The following is a 20461-nucleotide window of genomic DNA, read 5'->3' as shown; positions in this document are numbered from 1 at the left end:
CTGTTAACCTGATGGGGATTCCCTTGTGTGTTATTTGTTGTTTTTGCCTTGCTGCTTTTAATATGATTTCTTTGTGTTTAATTTTTGACAGTTTGATTAATATGTGTCTTGGTGTATTTCTCCTTGGATTTATTCTGTATGGGACTCTCTGTGCCTCCTGGACTTGATTAACTATTTCCTTACCCATATTGGGGAAGTTTTCAACTATAATCTCTTCAAATATTTTCTCAGTCCCTTTTTCTCTTCTTCTTCTGGAACCCCTATAATTCGAATGTTGGTGCGTTTAATGTTGTCCCAGAGGTCTCTGAGACTGTCCTCTGTTCTTTTCATTCTTTTTTCTTTATTTTGCTCTGCATCAGTTATTTCCACTATTTTATCTTCCACCTCACTTATCCGTTCTTCTGCCTCAGTTATTCTGCTATTGATCCCATCTAGAGTATTTTTCATTTCATTTATTGTGTTTTTAATCGATGCTTGATTCATCTTTAGTTCTTCTAGGTCCTTGTTAACTGTTTCTTGCATGTTGTCTATTCTATTTCCAAGATTATGGATCTTGGAAATAGAATCTTGGATCAGCTTTACTATCGTTATTCTGAATTCTTTTTCAGGTAGACTGCCTATTACCTCTTCATTTGTTAGGTCTGGTAGGTGTTTATCTTGCTCCTTCACCTGCTGTGTGTTTTTCTGCCTTCTCATTTTGCTTATGTTACTGTGTTTGGGGTCTCCTTTTTGCCGGCTGCAGATTCGTAGTTCCCGTTGTTTTTGGTGTCTGACCCCAGTGGCTAAGGTTGTTTCAGTAGGTTGTGTAGGCTTCCTGGTGGGGGGGACTAATTCCTGTGCTCTGGTGGTTGAGGCTCGATCTTGTCTTTCTGGTGGACAGGTCTGGTGGTGTGTTTTGGGGTGCCTATGGCCTTATTATGTTTTTAGGTAGCCTCTCTGCTAATGGGTGGGGTTGTGTTCCTGCCTTGCTAGTTGCTTGGTATAGGGTGACCCGCACTGTAGCTTGCTGGTCGTTGACTGAAGCTGGGTGCTGGTGTTGGGATGGAGATCTCTGGGAGATTTTCGCTGCTTGATATTATGTGGAGCTGGGAGGTCTCTTGTGGACCCGTGTCCTGAAGTTGGCTCTCCCACTTCAGAGGCACATCACTGGCTCCTGGCTGCAGCACCAAGAGCCTTTCATCCACCCGGCTCAGAATAACAGGGAGAAAAAGTAGAAAGAAAGAATTAGTAGAAGAAAGAAAGAGAGAGGGAAAGAAAGGAAGAAGGGAAGAAAGGAAGGAAGGAAGGAAGAAAGAAAGGAGGGAGGGAGGGAGGAAGGATGGAAAGAAAGAAGGAAAGAAAGGAGGGAGGGAGGGAGGAAGGAAAGAAAAAGAAAGTGGAAAGAAGAAGGGTGGGAGGGAGGAAAGAAAAAGAAAGAAGGAAAGGAGGAGCGGAGGGAGGGAGGGAGGAAGGGAGAGTAGGAAAAAAAGAAAGAGCAGGTAAAGTAAAATAGAATAAAGTATGAAATATAGTAGCGTTATTAAAATTAGAAAGTAATTATTGAAAAAAAAAAAAAAACGGACCGATAGAACCCTGGGACATATGGTGGAAGCAAAGCTATACAGAGAGAATCTTACACAGAAGATTACACATACACATTCACAAAAAGAGAGCAGGGGGAAAAATCAAAAATCTTGCTCTCCAAGTCCACCTCCTCAATTTGGGATAATTCGTTGTAAAAAGAGGAAAAGGGCGAGAAGTCTGAAATCTTGCTCTCTAAGTCCACCTCCTTAATTTGGAATAATTCGTTGTAAAAAGAGGAAAAGGGGGGAAAGTCTTAAATCTTGTCCTCAAAGTCCACTTCCTCAATTTGGGATGATTCGCTGTCCATTCATGCACTCCACAGACGCAGGGCACATCAAATGGACCGTGGAGCTTTAATCCGCTGCCTCCGAGGCTGCACAGAGAGATTTCCCTGCCTCTGCTTTCACAGCTCCCGGGTCTCAGCCTTGGACCTGGCCCCGCCTCTGCGCGTAGGTCGCCGGAGGGCGTCCGTTCTTCGCTCAGACAGGACGGGTTTAAAGGAGCCGCTGATTCGGGGGCTCTGGCTCACTCAGGCAGAGGGGAGGGAGGGGCGCGCAGTGTGGGGCGGGCCTGCGGCGGCAGAGGCCGGCGTGACGTTGCAGCAGCCCGTGGCGCTCCGTGCGCTTTCCCGGTAAAGCCGTCCCCGGGTCTCGGGGACCCCGGCAGTGGCGGGGTGCACAGGCCCCCCGGAAGGCGGGGCGGACAGTGACCCGCGCTCGCACACAGGCCCCGCGGCGGCGGCGGCCGCGGCGGCGGCGGCGGCGGGCCGCGGCGGGCGGCGGTGGCGTCGGCGTCGGCGGCGGCGGCGGGCGGCGGCGGCGGCGGCCTACGCCCGTCTCCGAGGTCCGTGCCTTACCCGCGGCTCGTGCCTGTCTCCGGCGCTTCCCCAAGCAGCCCTCTTAATGCCCTCTCCTCGCGCACCAGGAAACAAAAGGGAAAAAAGTCTCTTGCCTCTTCAGCAGCTCCAGACCCTTTCCCCGGACTCCCTCCGGGCTAGCCGTGGTGCACTAACCCCTTCAGGCTCTCTTCCTGCCGCCAGCCCCAGTCCTCTCCCTGCGCTCCGACTGAAAGCTGATACCGGAGCCTCAGCTCCCAGCCCCGCCCGCCACGGCGGCCGAGCAGACAAGCCTCTCGGGCTGGTGTGTGCCTGAGGGCACCGGTCCTCTGTGCCAGAATCTCTCCGCTTTGCCCTCCGCACCCCTGTTGCTGTGCTCTCCTCCGCTACTCCGAAGCTTTCCCCCTCCGCCACCTGCAGTCTCCGCCCGCGAAGGGGCTTGTAGTGTGTAGAAACCTTCCCCCCTTCACGGCTCCCTCCCACTGGTGCAGGTCCCGTCCCTATCCTATTGTCTCTGTTTATTCTTTTTTTCTTTTGCCCTACCCAGGTATGTGGGGAGCTTCTTGCCTTTTGGGGGGTCTGAGGTCTTCTGTCAGCGTTCAGTAGGTGTTCTGTAGGAGTTGTTCCACGTGTAGATGAATTTCTGATGTATCTGTGGGGAGGAAGGTTATCTCCGCGTCTTACTCTTCCGCCATCTTCCTCCGGGCCTCTATTTTTAATTTTTGAGGAACCTCTGTACTGTTTTTCATAGTGGTTGCACGAATATACAAATCCCACCAACAGTGAACAAGAGTTCCCTTTTCTCCACATCCTTGCCAACAATTTTTACTGTCATTTTGATGACTGTCATTCTGAGATGTGTGAGGTGGTATCTCTTTGTGGTTTTGATTTGCATTTCTCTGATTATTAGTGATATTTACCATCTTTTCATATGTCTGTTAGCCACTGGTATATCTTCTTTGGTTAAAAAAAAAGTGTCTATCCAGTTTAGTTTGATGTAGTCCCATTTGTTCACTTTTGCTTTTGTTTCCCTTGCCTGAGGAGACAGAAAAATATTGCTATGCCAACGTCAAAGACTGTTCTGCATATGTTCTCTTCTAGGAGTTTTATGGTTTCAGGTCTTACATTTAAGTCTTTAATCCACTTTGAGTGTATTTTGCATATGATGTGAGATACTCTTCCAATTTTATTCTTTTGATATAGCTGTCTAGGGTTCCCAACACCATTTATTGAAGAGCTGTCTTTTCCTTATTGTACATTCTTGCCTCCTTTGTTATAGATTAATTGGCCCTATAAATGTGGTTTTATTTCTGGGCTCTCTGTTCTGTTCCATTGATCTATGTGTCTGGCTTTGTGCCAGTAGCATACTCTTTGGATTACTATAGCTTTGTAGTATAGTCTGAAATTAGAGAGTGTGATACCTCCAGCTGCATTCTTTTTCTCAAGATTGCTTTGACTATTCAGGGTCTTTCCTGATTCCATACAAATTAGAATTATTTGTTCTTTTCCTGTGAAAAATGCCATTGGTAGTGTGATAGGGAGTGTATGGAATCTGTAGATTGCCTTGGGTAGTAGGGTTATTTTAATATTCATTCCTCCAATTCATGAGCATGGTATATCTTGCAATTTGTATGTGTTGTCTTCAATTTCTTTCATCAATGTCTTATAGTTTTTAGTATACAGGTCTTTCACCTCATTGCTTAAATGTAATCCTGTGTTACTCTTTTGATGCAATTATAAATGGGATGGTTTTCTTAATTTCTCTGACACTTTATAGAAATTCATCAGACATTTGTATATTGATTTTGTACCCTGCAACTTTACTAAATATTAGTTCTAACAGTTTTTGGTGGAGCCTTTAGGATTTTCTGTATATGTCATGTGCAAAAAGACAACTTGAATGTCTTCTTTTTCTTACCTAATTTCTCTGGCTAGGACTTCCAATACCATGCTGAATAAAAGTGGGAAGAGTGCTTACCCTTGTCTTGTTCCTGATCTTAAAGGAAAACCTTACAGTTTTTCACTGTTGAATATGATGTTAGCTGTAGGCTTATCATATATGGCATTTATTACGTTGAGGTACGTTATATTTGTTGAGTTTTTTAAAATGGATATTGAATTTTGTCAAATGATTTTTCTGAATCTATTGAGATCATATAATTTTTATCCTTTACTTTAATGTGGTATATCACATTGATGAACTGAATGGTGAACCATCCTTGCATCACTGAGATAAATTCCACTTGATCATGGTGTATGATCCTTTTACTGTATTGCTGAACTTGGTTTGCTAATAATATTTTTGGTAAGTACTTTTGCATCTATATTTATCAGGGCTATTGGCCTATAATTTCTTTTCTTGTGGTGTCCTTTTCTGGTTTTAGTATCAAAGTAATGCTGGCCTGGTAAAATGAGTTTGCTAATCCTGTCTTCTGCTTTATCAAGCCTGCTAGTGAACCCCTCTTGAATTTTTCAGCTCAGTTATTCTTCAGCTCTATGACTTCAGTTTGGTACTTTCTTATATTTTCTGTTTCTTTGCTGAAATTCTCATATCATTCATGCATTGTTCTCCTGACTTTGGTGAGTGTCCTTATGACAATTACTTTGAACTCTTTTTCCAGTATATTACTTATCTGTTTCACTAATATTTTATCCTGAGATTTTATCTTGTTCTTTTGTTCAGAACATATCCCTGTTTATTCTACTTGACACTCTGTGCTGTTTATGCATTAGCTGCATAAACAGCCACCTCTCCCAGTCCTTACTATCCTTGTATAGGAGATTAACCTTATTGTACAACCCATACCCTACTTCTTGGTTGTTGTTGTTTTTTGTTTTCTTTTTGGTATGCGGGCCCCTCACTGTTGCAGCCTCTCCCGTTGCAGAGCACAGGCTCTGGACGTGCAGGCTCAGCGGCCATGGCTCAGGGGCCCAGCCGCTCCATGGCATGTGGGATCTTCCCGGTCCGGGGCACAAACCCCCTGCATCAGCAGGCAGACTCCCAACCACTGCACCACCAGGGAAGCCCCTTCTTGGTTGTTTTTCAAAACTTTGTGAATGCCCAAGCAGCAACATGGAGGGACTTAGAGGTTATCATACTAAGTGAAGTTTAAGTCAGACAGAGAAAGGGAAATATCATATGATATTGCTTATATGTGGAATCTAAAAAAATACAAATGAACTTATTTACAACACATAAATGGACTCACAGACATAGAAAACACATTTATGGTTACCAAAGGGGAAAGGGGGGAGGGATAAATTAGGAATCGGGGATTAAAAAATACACATTACTATATATAAAATAAATAAACAAGGACCTATTGTATAGCACAAGGAACTGTATTCAATATCTTATAATAACCTATTATGGAAAAGAATCTGAAAAAGAACATACATATATAAACTGAATTACTTTGCTCTACACCTGAAACATTGTAAATCAAGTATACTTCAATAAAGAAGAAAATTTTTTTAAAAAACTTCCCAAACCTAAAGAAGGATACAGATATTCAGGTACAGGAATGACAGAGGGTCCCAAAAAAGATGAACCCAAATAGACCCACACCAAGACATATCATAATTAAAATAGCAAAATTTAAAGAGGATTCTAAAGGCAGTAAGAGTCATATAAAAGGGAACCCCCATAAGGCTATCAGCTGACTTCTCTGCAGAAGCCTTGAATATATCATGTCACCCATTTCTGGCTTGCAAAGCCCTGAAAGGGAGAAACCTACAACTTAGGGTACCCTACCCAAAGGAGAGATAAAGAACTTCTCAGACAAGCAAAAATTCAAAGAACTCAACAATACTAAACCTACCCTAAAAGAAATGTTGAAGGGTCTTCTCTAAATGGAAAAGAAGTAAGAATATACAGGAAACAGAAAATCCCAATAAAAAAAGAAAATATATAGTAAGGATTGAAGGTCACTTAACACGTTATTGACCGGAGATATAATAATATTCGGGCAACAAAAGGTGTATAACTGACCAGAGACGAATCAATACATATTTAGAGAGTGATACAATTAACATCACCATGCGAAGTTGTTAGAGCTAAAAATTGATCAAGAGTTCATTATACAACTTATAATTGTCATAGTCATTCACATTTCATAGTCAAAACCTCACTCCCTTAGGTTTTTTATACCATAAACTTTTCAAAAACGACACATCGCGAAATTTTGAATGAAGAAGAATTTTATGCAGATGCTTTCTCTGATTGTCTGAGTGACATATATACTAGTGTCTCAGAAGATAGTTCTTCAGAATATAGTTCTGATTCAGACGATGTGAATATTAGACCAAGAAAAAGACAAAAACCTTAGTGATTGATTCTGATACGGAAAGTGAAAATGAAACTCACGGAGCTGGAGAATGCTCCTTTGCTTCTATAGAAGAGTGGATTGAGGACAATATTTCAGGAAAATTAGAAGACTTTACATATGTGTCAGGTGTAACTATTGAATGTAATAACCCGCAAAGTGTGTGTTAGTGAAATATGACTTTTTCAAATTGGTCACTTCTCAAACAAACTTGTATTACCAACATAATGAAAAATCATATAAAAAGTATGATAAGGCTTTAAAATGGACTGATGTAACCAATAATGACATGAAGAAGTTTCTTGGATTAATTATTTTGATGGGACAAATAAAGTCACACTGGAGAGAATACTGGTCAACTGATCCCTTATTTAAAACACCTATCTTTCCAAAGATTATGACAAGAAGGTTCAAACAAATAATGACATTTCTTCACTTTTACAATAACTTGGAAACTCCACTTCCTGCAGACAGAATTTCAAAGTTAAACCTCTTTTGGATTATTTTCTACCAAAATTTCAGTCGATCTGTGTACCCAAACAAGAGCTATCACTTGATGAGGCAATGATAAGGTGAAGAGGATGACTCAGATTCAAAACCTATAATTCTGGAAAACTTACAAAATATGGAATTTTGGTCAGGATGGTTAGTGAAAAGTGAAACTGGATGTATATGCAACCTTGAGATTTACACAAGTGAAGGAAAGAAACTGCAATAAACAATATTATCAGTCCTACAACCTTATCTTGGTTCATGGCACCATATTTACCAAGACAATTATTATAACAGTGTGTCCACATCTGAAATATTGTTGAAAAATAAAACCAGAGTTTGTGGGACTATAAGAGAGAATCGTGGTCTACCAAACCAATTAAAGGAGAAATCTAAAAATCTACAGAGGGGAGAAATGACATTTTTATGTAAGAGAGAAATGATTCTTATATGGAAAGACAAGAGGTTACTCTGCATGGTGATAACTATTCATGATGCCTCCATAGCATCTACAGGAAAGGAAGACAGGAGGATTAGACATCAGATGACTAAGTCCACTTGTATATTAGAGTATAATAAATGTATGAAAGAAGTTGATCGATCTGATCAATATCTGGCAAACTTCAATATCCTCTGGAAAACCTGAAAATGGTATAAGAAAGTGGTTTTCTATTTGAGTAATTGCAGTTTATTCAATGCATTTAAAATTCATTGTAGCCTAAATGCACAGAATAAAATGACTTACAAGCAATTTTTGTTAGCAGTAACTAGAGAATGGGTAACTGACCATTCTGTTGAATGTAGTGGTAGTCTCACACCGGTCCTTCTTGTGGCATTTCTAAAAGAGCCCCCCACAAAGATCCACCTTGTCATCAGGTAAGATAAAAGAACATATTCTAGAGGAAATAATACCCACAGGACTAAAACAAAATGCTGTCAAAAAGTGGAGAGTCTGCTCTTCTGGAGAAAACACAGTGAAACATGGTATATTTGTAATAGATGTTCTGTTTCCCCTACACAGAGGTGCCTGCTATACTGCCTAACACACTCTAACAAAATATTAGAATGCTTTAGTAAGACATGTACAAAGTTTCAAATAAATATGTTAAATGCAAAAAAAGTTATTGATATTTACTCAAATGCAGGTGTTTCAGTATTCACTTACATAACAAATCACTAGCCACAGTATTAGTTTCTGCAAAAATCCCCCAGTCAATAATGTGTTAAGTATTCCAGTACATACATTAAAAGACAAAAAATATTGTAAAAGCAACTATAACTACAGTAAACACTAAAAGGATAAACATGAAGCTATAAAATATGACATCAGAAAAATTGAGGGAGGAGAGTAAAAATGTAGATCTTTTAGAATATATTTGAATTTAACTATCAATCAGTTCAAAGAAAGTAGATATAATTATGGGTCAATACATATGAACCCATGGTAACCAAAAATCACAAACCTACAGTAGACACACAAAAAAACAAAAAGAATCCCAAGCATACTACAAAAAAAAAATCATACAACAGTGAGAGAAACAAAAGGAAATGAACAGAGAACTACAAAAACACCTGGAATACAAGTAATATAATAGCAATAAGGACATACCTATCAATAATTACTTTAAATGTCATTGGTCTAAATTCTCTAATCAAAAAACATAGGTGGCTGACTGGATAAAAAAAAAATAAGACCCTTCAATATGCTGCCTACAAGACGCTCACTTCAGGGTGAAACACACACAGACTGAAAGTGAGGGGATGGAAAAAGATTTCATGCAAACAGAAACAACAAGAAAGCAGAGATAGAAATTCTTATATCAGACAAAATAGACTTAAAGGCTATAAAAAAGACAGAGAAGGACATTATATAATAAAGGAAGCAATACAAGAAGAGGATATTACACTCTTTAATATATACACACCCAATACAGGAGGACCTAAATATAGAAAGCAAATACCAACAGACATAAAAGGAGAAATTAATAATACAACAATAGTAGGAGACCTTAAACACCCCACTGACATCAATGGACAGATCATCCAGACAGAAAATCAGTAAGGTAACAGTGGTCTTAAGTGACACAATGGACTAGTTGGACTTAATTGGTATCTAGAGGACATTACATCCAAAAAAAGAATATGCATTCTTCAAGTGCACATGGAACGTTCTCCAGGATATATCACATCCTAGGGTCACAAAATAACCCTTAACAGATTTTGAGAGGATAGAAATTATACTAAGCATTTTTATGACCACAGTGGTATGACACTAGAAATCAACTACAGAAAAAAAAAGGAAAAGTACAAACAAGACTACACACAACATGTTACTAAAAAACCAATGGGTCAATGAAGAAATCAGAAAATCCATCAAGATATTGGAAACAAGTTTCCAAAACCTATGAGATGCAGCAAAAGCAATTCTAAGAGAGAAGGTTCATCACAATTCAGGGCAATATAACCTACCACCTAAAAGAATTAGAAAACAACAAACAAAGCCCCAAGTCAGCAGAAGGAAATAATAAAGATCAACAAGGAAATAAAGAAAATAGAAGTGAAAAAAATCAATAAAAGAGATCAATGAAACCAAGAGCTGGTTTTGGGAAAGATAAAATTGATAAACCTTTAGCCAGGCTCACAAAGAAAAGAGAACCCAAATAAACAAAATATGAAATTAAAGAAACAACTGATATCCCAGAGATACTAAAAAATCATAAGAGAATACTATGAACAGTGGTATGTCAACAAATTGGCAACTTAGAAGAATGTACAAATTTCTAGAAACATACAGCCTGCTAAGACTGAATCAAGAAAAGACAATTTAAACAAACTGATCACTACAAGTAAGATTGAATTTGTAATAAAAAAAAAAACTCCCTGCAAACAAAAGTCCAGGACCAACAGCTTCTACCAAACATGTAAAGAAGAACTAATACCTATCCTTCTCAAACTATTCCAAAAAATTGAAGAGGAGGGAGCACTCCCAAATTCATTTTACAAGGCCACCATCACCTTGATACCAAAACCACACAAAGACACTACAAAGATATTGGCTTGTAATTCTTTTTTTTTCTGATGACTATAGATGCAAAAATCCTCAACAGAATATTAGCAAACCGAATCTAACAATACATAAAAAGGATCATACACCATGATCAAGTTGGATTCAGCCCAGAGTCACAAGGATGGTTCAACATACACAAACCACACAATGTGATACACCACATTAACAAAAGGAAAGATAAAAATCACATGATCATCTCAATAGATGAAGAAAAAGTATTTGACAAAATGCAACATCCATTCATGATAAAAACTCTCATCAAAATGGGTATAGAGGGAACATATCTCAACATAATAAAGGTCATTTATGACAAACCCACAGCCAACATCACACTCAAGCTGAAAGCCTTCCCTCTAAATTCAGGAATAAGACAAGGATGTCTACTCTCACCACTTCTAGCAACTGGAAGTCCTAGCCACAGAAATCAGACAAGAAAAAGAAAATGTATTCAAATTGGAAGGGAAGAGGTAAAACTGTCACTATTTGCAGATGACATGATACTCTATATAGGGAACTCTAAAGTCTCCACCCAAAATCTATTAGAATAAATCAGTTCAGCAAGGTTGCAGGATATAAGATTAATACAGAAATATGTTGTATCTCTATACACTGCAGTAAGTCCCCTACATAAGAATGAATTCAGTTTCAAGAGCACGTTTGTAAGTCCAATTTGTTGTGAGTCCAACAAAGTTAGCATAGGTGCACAATCGGCTATATAGTACTGTACTGTAATAGGTTTATAATACTTTTCATACAAATAATACATAAAAAACACAAAAAATAAACATTTTTCATCTTACAGTACAGTACCTTGAAAAGTGCATAGTACCAGCTACATCACCTCAACTCTTATGCTTGCTTTGGGATATCCTGGGCTTGAAATAAAGATACTGTACTGTACTCTATACAGTACTATACAGTAAAGTACACAAAACCACAACCACTTGTAGAGAATGCACACACGTGACAATGTATGCCAGACATGTGAACTAACTTACATGATTGGACATGCAAATGCACTTTTGCATCTTTGAAAGTTCACTACTTTAAGGTTCATATGTAGGTGAATTACTGTAATAATGTAATATTAGAAAGAGAAAGTAAAAAAAAAAATCTGATTTAAAATTGCATCGAAAGAGAAAGACAGGGGCTTCCCTGGTGGTGCAATAGTTGAGAGTCCACGTGCCGATGCAGGGGACACAGGTTCATGCCCTGGTCTGGGAGGATCCCACATGCCATGGAGCAGCTGGGCCCATGAGCCATGGCCATTGAGCCTGCGCGTCCGGAGCCTGTGCTCCGAAACGGGAGAGGCCACAACAGTGAGAGGCCCACATACCGCAAAAAAAAAAAAGAAAAAAAAAAAAAAAAAAAGGAAAAGACCTATACTCTGAGAAGTATAACTCAGTGATGAAAGAAACTCAGAATGTTTCAAAGAAATGGAAAGATATCCCATACTCTCAGAGTGGAAGAATTAATATTGTTAAAATGGCCATTCTACCCAAAACAATCTACAGATTTAATGTGACCCCTCTCAAAATGCCCATGACATTTTTCACAGAACTAGAATAATCCTAAAATTTATATGGAACCATAAAAGACCCCAAATTGCCAAGGAAATCCTGAGAAAAAAGAACAAAGCTTGAGGTATAACCCTCCCAGACTTCGGACTATACTATAAAGATACAGTAATCAAAACAGCATGGTATTGGCACCAGAACAGACACATGGATCAATGGAACAGAATAGAGAGCCCAAAATAAACCCATGCACCTATGGTCAAGTAATCTATGACAAAGGAGGCAAGACTATACAATGGAGAAAGACAGTCTCTTAAATAAGTGGTGCAAATAAGTGGTGCTGGGAAAACTGGGCAGCCAGCCATGTGTAAAACAATGAGATTAGAACATTCCCTCACACCATATACAAATATAAACTCAAAATGGTTTAAAGACCTAATGTAAGACCTGAAACCATAAAACTCTTAGGGGAAGACAGATGGAACACTCTGATTTAAATCATAGAAATATTTTCTTGAATCAGTCTCCTAAGGCAAAAGAAATAAAAGCAAGGTTAAACAAATGGGACCTAATTAAACTTAAAAGCTTTTGCACAAAGGAAATCAGACAAAATGAAAAGACAATCTATGCAGTGGGAGAAAATATTTTCAAATGATATGACCAACAAAGGGTTAACATCCAAAATATACAAACAGCTCATACAACTCAACAACAACAAAAAAAACAACCCAATTAAAAAAATAGGCAGAAGACCTGAATAGACATTTCTCCAAAGAAGGCATACAGATGGCTAATGGGCTCATGAAAAGATGTTCAGCATCACTAATTATTGGAAAAATGTAAATCAAAACCACAAGGAGGTATACCACCTCATACCGGCCAGAAAGGCTGTCATCGAAAGGTCTACAAATAACAAATGTTGGTGAGAATGTGGAGAAAGAGAACCATCCTGCACTATTGCTGGGAATGTAAGCTGGTGCAGCCACTATGGAAAACAGCATGGAGGTTCCTTAAAAAATTAAAAATAGACCTACCATAGCAATTCCATTCCTGGGTATATATCCAGAAAAAATGAAAACACTAATTCGAAAAGATACATGCACCCCAATGTTTGTGGCAATGCTAGTTATTGGGTTGGCCAAAAAGTTCATTTGGATTTTTTGTAAGATATTCAGGTTCTTCCGTAAGATGTTACGGAAAACCCCGAATGAACTTTTTGGCCAACCCAATACAGTAGCCAAGACAGAAGCCACTCAAGTGCCCATCAACACATGACTGGATTAAGAAGATGCTGCATATATGCAATGGAATATTACTGAGCCATAAAAAAGGAAATACTGCCATTTGCAGCAGTGTGGATGATCACAGAGAGTATTATACTTAGTGAAATAAGTCAGACAGAAAGACAAAAACTGTATAATATGTGCAATCTAAAAAAATACATTTGAATGTATATGCAAAACAGAAGACTCACAGATATAGGAAACAAACTTATGGTTACCAAAAGGGAGAGGGATGTGGGGAGGGAAAAATTAGGAGTATGGGATTAACAAACTACTATATATCAAATAGACAAGCGAAAAGGATATACTGTATAGCACAGGGAATTATCCCATTATCTTGTAATAACCTATAATGAAGTAGAATGTGCAATACTAAATCATTATGCTGTACACCTGAACTACAATATTGTAAATCAACTATACTTCAATTAAAAATAATAAAATTTTGATTCACTTTGTTATAAAGCAGAAAGTAATAAAATAAAATAAATAATAATAATAATAATAATAATAATAAAATTTTTTTAAAAGGACAGTAATGGATTACAATCCATTGAATAAAATTGTAGAAGTACATACTGATATTAACATATGAGAGAGGAGGAAATGCTTTCCCTTACAGTTGAATATCAACTAATAAATGTAGAAGAAATGAGGAAAATAACAAACCATTTGGCAACCATTACAATGCTGATTGGTTCAAGTGGGAATTATCAATGGATGTTAAGGCTGGTAGATAGAAATTTGAAACTAGGCCAATATCCCATTTCTTATTAGAAATCTTCCCACAAAATACTTCTCAACTATGAAGGACACCAGAAGGAGGAAATGGCAGGCTTCTCCACCTGTAATTCAGACCCCAACTTGAGCAGGTTATCAAGGTTAACATAAACAGTAGTGGGATGGGTCAATGTCATGTGCCTCCTGATGTGATACACTGAGAAGAACACAGCATCACTTCTGGACAGTAGTTTTCTATCAGTGTTGATATCCTAATTTGGATGGTTGCATTGTTGCTTTATAAGTAAGAGAGGGTCTTTCTCTGTGTTCCAGAAATATGCACTAGATTTAGAGGTGACGAGGCATCATGTTAGCAACTAGCTTTCAAGTGGCTCAGAAAACAAATAATGGCAATAGATATTCATATAGCGATGCTTGCAGAGCAAATACATTAATAATTGGGGAATCTTGATGATGGGGATATGCTGTACTTTACTGTCATTGCAACTTTTCTGTACATTTGAAATTTAAAAATTTACTAAAATACCTTTTTTAAAAATCATGTTTATAATATAAAATGGCTTGATGATTGGCATTTTGGCAAGGAGTTGGGAAAAACAACTGCATAGATTTCAAGGTGGGAAAGTATATAAAAGTGCTGTTTCTTAGGGAGTGCTGTTTGTCACTATCCGATTTTAAAATGCATATACACTTTGACCCAGTAATTCTACTTTTAGGAATTAACGCTACAGATATATACACATATGAATATGGGATATACTTCAAGTTACATGAAATGCAAATAATCAAGCCCAAAATTGTGTGAATATATGACCATGCATACATGTTTACCTATAATTACCGATAATATCAGAGAATAGAAAAGAAGCTGGATGACTAGGTCAAGTGGTAGGCAAGATACTTTGCCCATCATTCTAAAAGTAAAAAAAAAAAAAAAAATGCATAGATATAGGAGAGGTGGAGAATTGAGGCTATTTTTGGAACTGGTTTTAGGTTCTACCTCTTCATGGGAGGAACCACAATTTCCCCATTCCTAGGATCTGGACCTTGGCCAATTGAATGTGGTAGAACTGACAGTGTGCCAACTCCAAGCCTAGGTATTAGACCCATGCATTTGCCATGAGAACTTGACCAGGGAATTTGGTTGGAAGATGAAATACATAGAACAGAGCCAGTAACGCCAGCTGAGACCATTCAAGACTAGCCAACAGCAAGCCAATCACCAGAGTAAGCCCAGCCAGGACCAAATGAATTGCCCAGCAAAACCCAGTAGAAAAACCCAGTGGACCCATAGTCTTGTGAGTATAATAAATGGTTCTTTTAAGCCACTAAGTCTGGTGTAGTTTTTAATGCAGCATTAGTGTGGCAACAGATTATACCCAGCATGAACCCCTTCTTATTGTGTCCTGTGTGAGTCTTGGTATCTAACAGAGCTTACCTCCTGCTACAAATCTAGAAGTCCAAAGGTATATTCAACTTTTCCTTGTCATCTTGGTAACCGGGCATGGGCACATGACCTCGGCTCTGTTAATCAAATGCTTGCATGTGAAATTTTGAATCCACTTTGCTGCATCTACTAATTAAAGTGTCAAAATTCTCCAGTATCCTTATTTCTTCGTGTTGCTTGTTTCAGATTTATTGATGGTGGAATTGCCTGCTACGTGAGGTCCTAGCACTGATGCCTGTATCTTCAGTTGCTTCTCTGGGGAGTTTTCAGCTCTGCCTCTATTTATACATTTTCTGAGCCTGATCCTTCTGCTCCTGAAAATGAGAAGGTATTGGGCAGTTCATGGAATTAAGTTTATTTTCTGTTTACAGGGGCCAGCGGGTCATTTTGTTTTTAAGCTGAACATCATTCATTTAGACTTTTGAAATTGATTAGTCAGGAATCTGCTGGTGTGGAAATAGAATAGAGCTTCACATTGGTGAAGTTAGAGAAAGAAAGTAGGGGAGAATTTTAGGAGTGGGGATGGTATTAATGTGCCTCTACATTATTCCCTTTTGAAACACAAGCAAAGAGATTAGCTCAGTATACCTCAATTACTATGGTATAGTACAAGCAAAATAGAGATCATTCATTGTGTGCCTTTGCATTGAAAATAAATTATACCAAGACTCAAGTCCTAGCAACCTTTTACATTAGGAATGACCAGGATTCAAGCTTTGAACTTTATCCCTAACCCATTACTTCCTTAGGTTTGTGGTTTATAAGTTTTGACCACTCTCACACTATCCTGAAAAGAAATTTAGAATCCCAAGTATTAGTATACTTAAATGCCTTCTATTGTCCCTGAAAAAGTGCCTTGGATATGGATATATCAAGTAACTCAGGAAATCTTGAATCAGACAAGAAATTGGATAACTACCAATTTTCCCATCTCTTGGCTGACCATTGTCTCCCAATTAGTTTGAGGCTCAACAGGACTAGGACCCTGGCTAAGTTTCAGCTGGCATTGATTCAATCTTTAAATCTCTCACATCTATCATATCTCTTTCCATAGCTTAGGCCCTCATCTCTCATCTAGATGATTACTGCAATGTGAGACAAGATTGGAGGCGGACAGACCGAGGTTTTAACAGGGGGCAGGCCTTCTGTGATTTGGTTTTTCTTACTTCCCACTGCAACTCCTGCCAATCCCAGGATAGAAAATAGACATTTGCCTGATTATACCAATTATTTTCAGAACGCCAAGCACTTGCATGCTGTTCCTTATGAGTAGCATGCCCTCCCCACTTGATAAATGTCCACTCATCCTTCAATTCTCAACTCAAGCATCACCCACTATGTCCATCTCCAAGTAGAGCTTACTCTTCACCTTCTCCTGCAGCCATGCTATCTATTTAACCCTATCCCTACTGTGAAGCATTGATTTCCTTGTTGTCTCTCCCATTGTTCAGAGTTCTCTTGTAACCCCAAGACATAGGCTATTGTACTAGAGTACTCAAATTATGCCTATGAGCAACATTGGACAAATAGCCAAGAAAGAAACAAAGAAGGAAAAAGAAAGAGAGGGAGGGAGGGAGGGGGAGGGAAGGGAAAGAAGAAGAGAGGAGAAAAGAAAAGAAAAAAGAATCTGAAGTCCCAGGGGTTCAATTCTCTATTCTACAAAATAAGAACAATACTTAGCAAAAGAGTGACAAGATGAAAATGCATGATAATTACTGCCTTGGATTTCAAAAATTATTCTCAAGAAATCTATCAATCACATTAGTAAGAATCATTTCTTCCTTATTAACTATATAAGCTGAAAGGCTGGCAGGATTTCATGGAAATTTTTTGATCACTGGCATCAGTCATGGTTTAAATCTGGCTTTGGATAAAGTTCTTGCCCTCTGAAGCTCAGTTCCTTGAATTGAAAGGATTGTATTACACTGCTAGGAATCTTTCTTTATATATATATATATATATATATATATATATATATATATATATATATATATATATACACACACACACACACACACACACACACGTACACATATATACACACACATATACACACACATATGTGTGTGTGTGTGTATATATATATGTATATATATATATGTATATATATATATACATATATATGTATCCTTAAATAGTTTTGTTACTTTTCCAGTGAACAGGCTTACGGGAGCTAAAAACTGGACACAGCCAAGATTTTCATTACATGGAAAAGGTTGTTTAGAAAAAAATTACGATGTCCATACTATCCAGTTTTATACAGCATTTAAAAAATACTCAAATGTAACTATATACTGACTTGGAAACCTGTCCATGTCCTGTTTAGTGGGGAAAAATATTGAACATGTGCAATTATGATCTTATTGATCAATTTGGAAAAGATATCTGTATATAAGGAGGTACATATATGTGCATAAAAGTGCTTATGGGAACAATCACCAAAACCAAAGTGTGTAATATATGAAGGGGGGGGAGAAGACATTACAAGAGAAAAAGAATTTCAATAGACAATTCTATTTTGATTGATATAGTCCATTCATGATGCAATAACAAAAAACCACAAACTGGATAGCTTATAAACATATTTCTCACAGTTCTGGAACCTGGGAAGTCCAAAATCAAGGCACCAGCATGGTCACATAGAAACTGCCGACCAAGAATTGTTTACCCAACAAAGTTATGCCTCAGAAATGAAGGGAAGAGAAAGCTTTTCTTAACAACCAAAAGCTGAGGGAATCCATCACCACTATACCTGCCTTAGAAGAAATGCTGAAAAAAGTTCTTCAAGTTAATATGAAAGGATGCTAACTACTAATATGTAAGCTCGTGAAAATACACATTGCACTGGTAAAGCCAAGTATATAGTCAGATTTAGAATACTCTTAATACTATAATATGATGACATATAACCACATAATTCTAGTATAAAGGTTAAAGGACAGACTCTACCCCTCCTGACAGGCGGTTGGTGCCCTGTCACTGCCCGCTCTGGCCATGGTTAGGGCCCTTGGCTTGTAATTTGGCTACCAAGTCTCCCGAGGCAGCACTGGCTGTGGCGACCCCACCTCTAGCAATGCGGCAGGCAGAATCTAGAAGTCTCGCAGGCCGAGACTTCTCCTGGCCGTGCTCCTTCCTGGCTGCAGGTGTTGCTGGACGCTGTGCCAAAACAGGTGCTCCTTTATATCAAGCAAAGGTTTTATTACCAGCTCACAATCACCATTACAAACATTTGGGAGTGTTTGCTGCATTGCGTGCTGTTCCCCAAAGGAGGGATACCTTGGGGATTGTATAAAGGGAATGGTGCATTGATGATCCAAATCGTTCCCTATGGTGCAATCCAGTTTATCGCTTTTGAGCATTATAGAACATTAATTACTACAAAGCTGGGAGTTTCTGGTCTGTGCACAGATGAATGGCTGCATCTATAGCAGGTTTAACATCAGTTATCGGTACTTACCCTCTTCACGTGGTTAGAGTACGCCTAGCACATACCTATACAGGAATTATTCATGCATTCAAAACAATTTATGCAAAGGAAGGTGCCTTGCATTTTACAAAGGCCTGATGCCTGCTGTATTAAGAACGGCTCCTCGTGCAAGTGTTTCTTTTTTTTTTTTTTTTTTTTTTTACTTTTGGTGCCTTTCCCATGCTCCCATCCTTCTTCGCAGACCTTCAGACTACCCTAACGTCTGAAGTTTGAAAACTCACATAAACTTACATTATGGTGGTGCTGCTAGAGAAATAACACAGACAGATCCGACCCATTTGATGTAACTCATCAGTGAATGCAGTTAAGGACTGTTCTTCCAGAATTTGAAAAGTGCCATACCATGGAGGTGACTATAAAGTATATCTATATGGCAGAGAATTCAAAAGGATATCATGGTTTCTCTCTTAATTACATTCACTGTGTTCTTTCTCAAGCAGTTGCTTTTACAGTACATGAACTTATCAAGCAGTTTTTTCTCCTCAACTAAAAAAGGTTGTTGTGATTTCTTTTCCTTAGTAAACTCTTTGAGGGAGAAATAAAATGTTAATTTGGGGGGAGAACATTACTTGAAGGGGAATATATACCCTGTCACAGGAAACCATGGGTATTTTAGCACTTGATTTTATTCATCACAAAAGTGCTTACTTATACTTTTGGATGCCAAAAGTTATATCTTAGAACATTGAAAAATATATAAGCTGTTGCTGGCTAAAAGTGTTATTTGGGGGCTTCCCTGGTGCAGTGGCTAAGAATCTGCCTGCCAATTCAGGGGACACGGGTTTGAGCCCTGGTCCAGGAAGATCCCACATGCCGCAGAGCAACTAAGCCCATGTGCCACAACAAAAGAAGCCACCACAATGAGAAGCCCGTGCACGACAACAAAGAGTAGCCCCTGCTCACTGCAACTAGAGAAAGCCCACATGCAGCAACGAAGACCCAATGCAGCCAAAAAAATAATAATAATAAATACATTAATTTTTTAAGTGTTATTTGGAAGTAGAACTAACTTAAAATGGTTCAAGAGGTTGCCATAAAGTTTACTTAAAAAACTAAAAGTAGAGCTACCATATGACCCAGCAATCCCACACCTGGGTGTATATACAGAAAAGACAAAGTAAAGATACATGCACCTCAATGTTCAGCCCTGTTTACAATAGCTAAGATACAGAAACAACCCAAGTGCCCATCAACAAATGATTGGCTTAAGAAGAAGTGGTGTGTGTGTATATATATATATATATATATACACATATATATATGTGTATATATATATATGTGTATATATATGTATATATAACATATATACATATATATGTATGTATATATATATATACACACATACAGTGGAATTATTACTCAGCCATAAAAAGGAATGAAATATTGCCATTTGCAGCAACATGGATGGACCTAGAGAACATTATGCTTAGTGAAGTAAGTCAAAGACAATTATTATGTAATATCACTTATATGTGGAATCCAAAAATGATACAAATGAGTCTACATACAAAAGAGAAACAGACTCAGACAGAAAACAAAGGGTAAAGGGAAGGGGGAAGGGATAAATTAGGAATTTGGGATTAACAGATACACAGTAGTACATGTAAAATAGATAAGCAATAAAGATTTACTATATAGCATAGGGAACTGTATTCAATATCTTATAATAACTTATAATGGAAAATAATCTGAAATATATACATT

The 20461-nt window shown here is 38.3% G+C and overlaps 1 pseudogene across 1 annotated transcript; it reads left to right on the top strand.

Annotated features, from left to right (window-relative positions):
* Nucleotides 1-18333: 18333 nt before the first annotated feature.
* On the top strand, nucleotides 18334-19247 carry LOC308618480 (solute carrier family 25 member 16-like; annotated as a pseudogene). The gene has a single exon. The product of its transcript is annotated as a solute carrier family 25 member 16-like (transcript).
* The last annotated feature ends 1214 nt before the right edge of the window (nucleotides 19248-20461 follow it).

This window comes from Mesoplodon bidens (assembly GCF_964165515.1).
Source record: "Mesoplodon bidens genome assembly, chromosome: 1".
Classification (NCBI taxonomy): domain Eukaryota; kingdom Metazoa; phylum Chordata; class Mammalia; order Artiodactyla; family Ziphiidae; genus Mesoplodon; species Mesoplodon bidens.
This window is presented reverse-complemented; position numbering and strand designations above follow the sequence as displayed.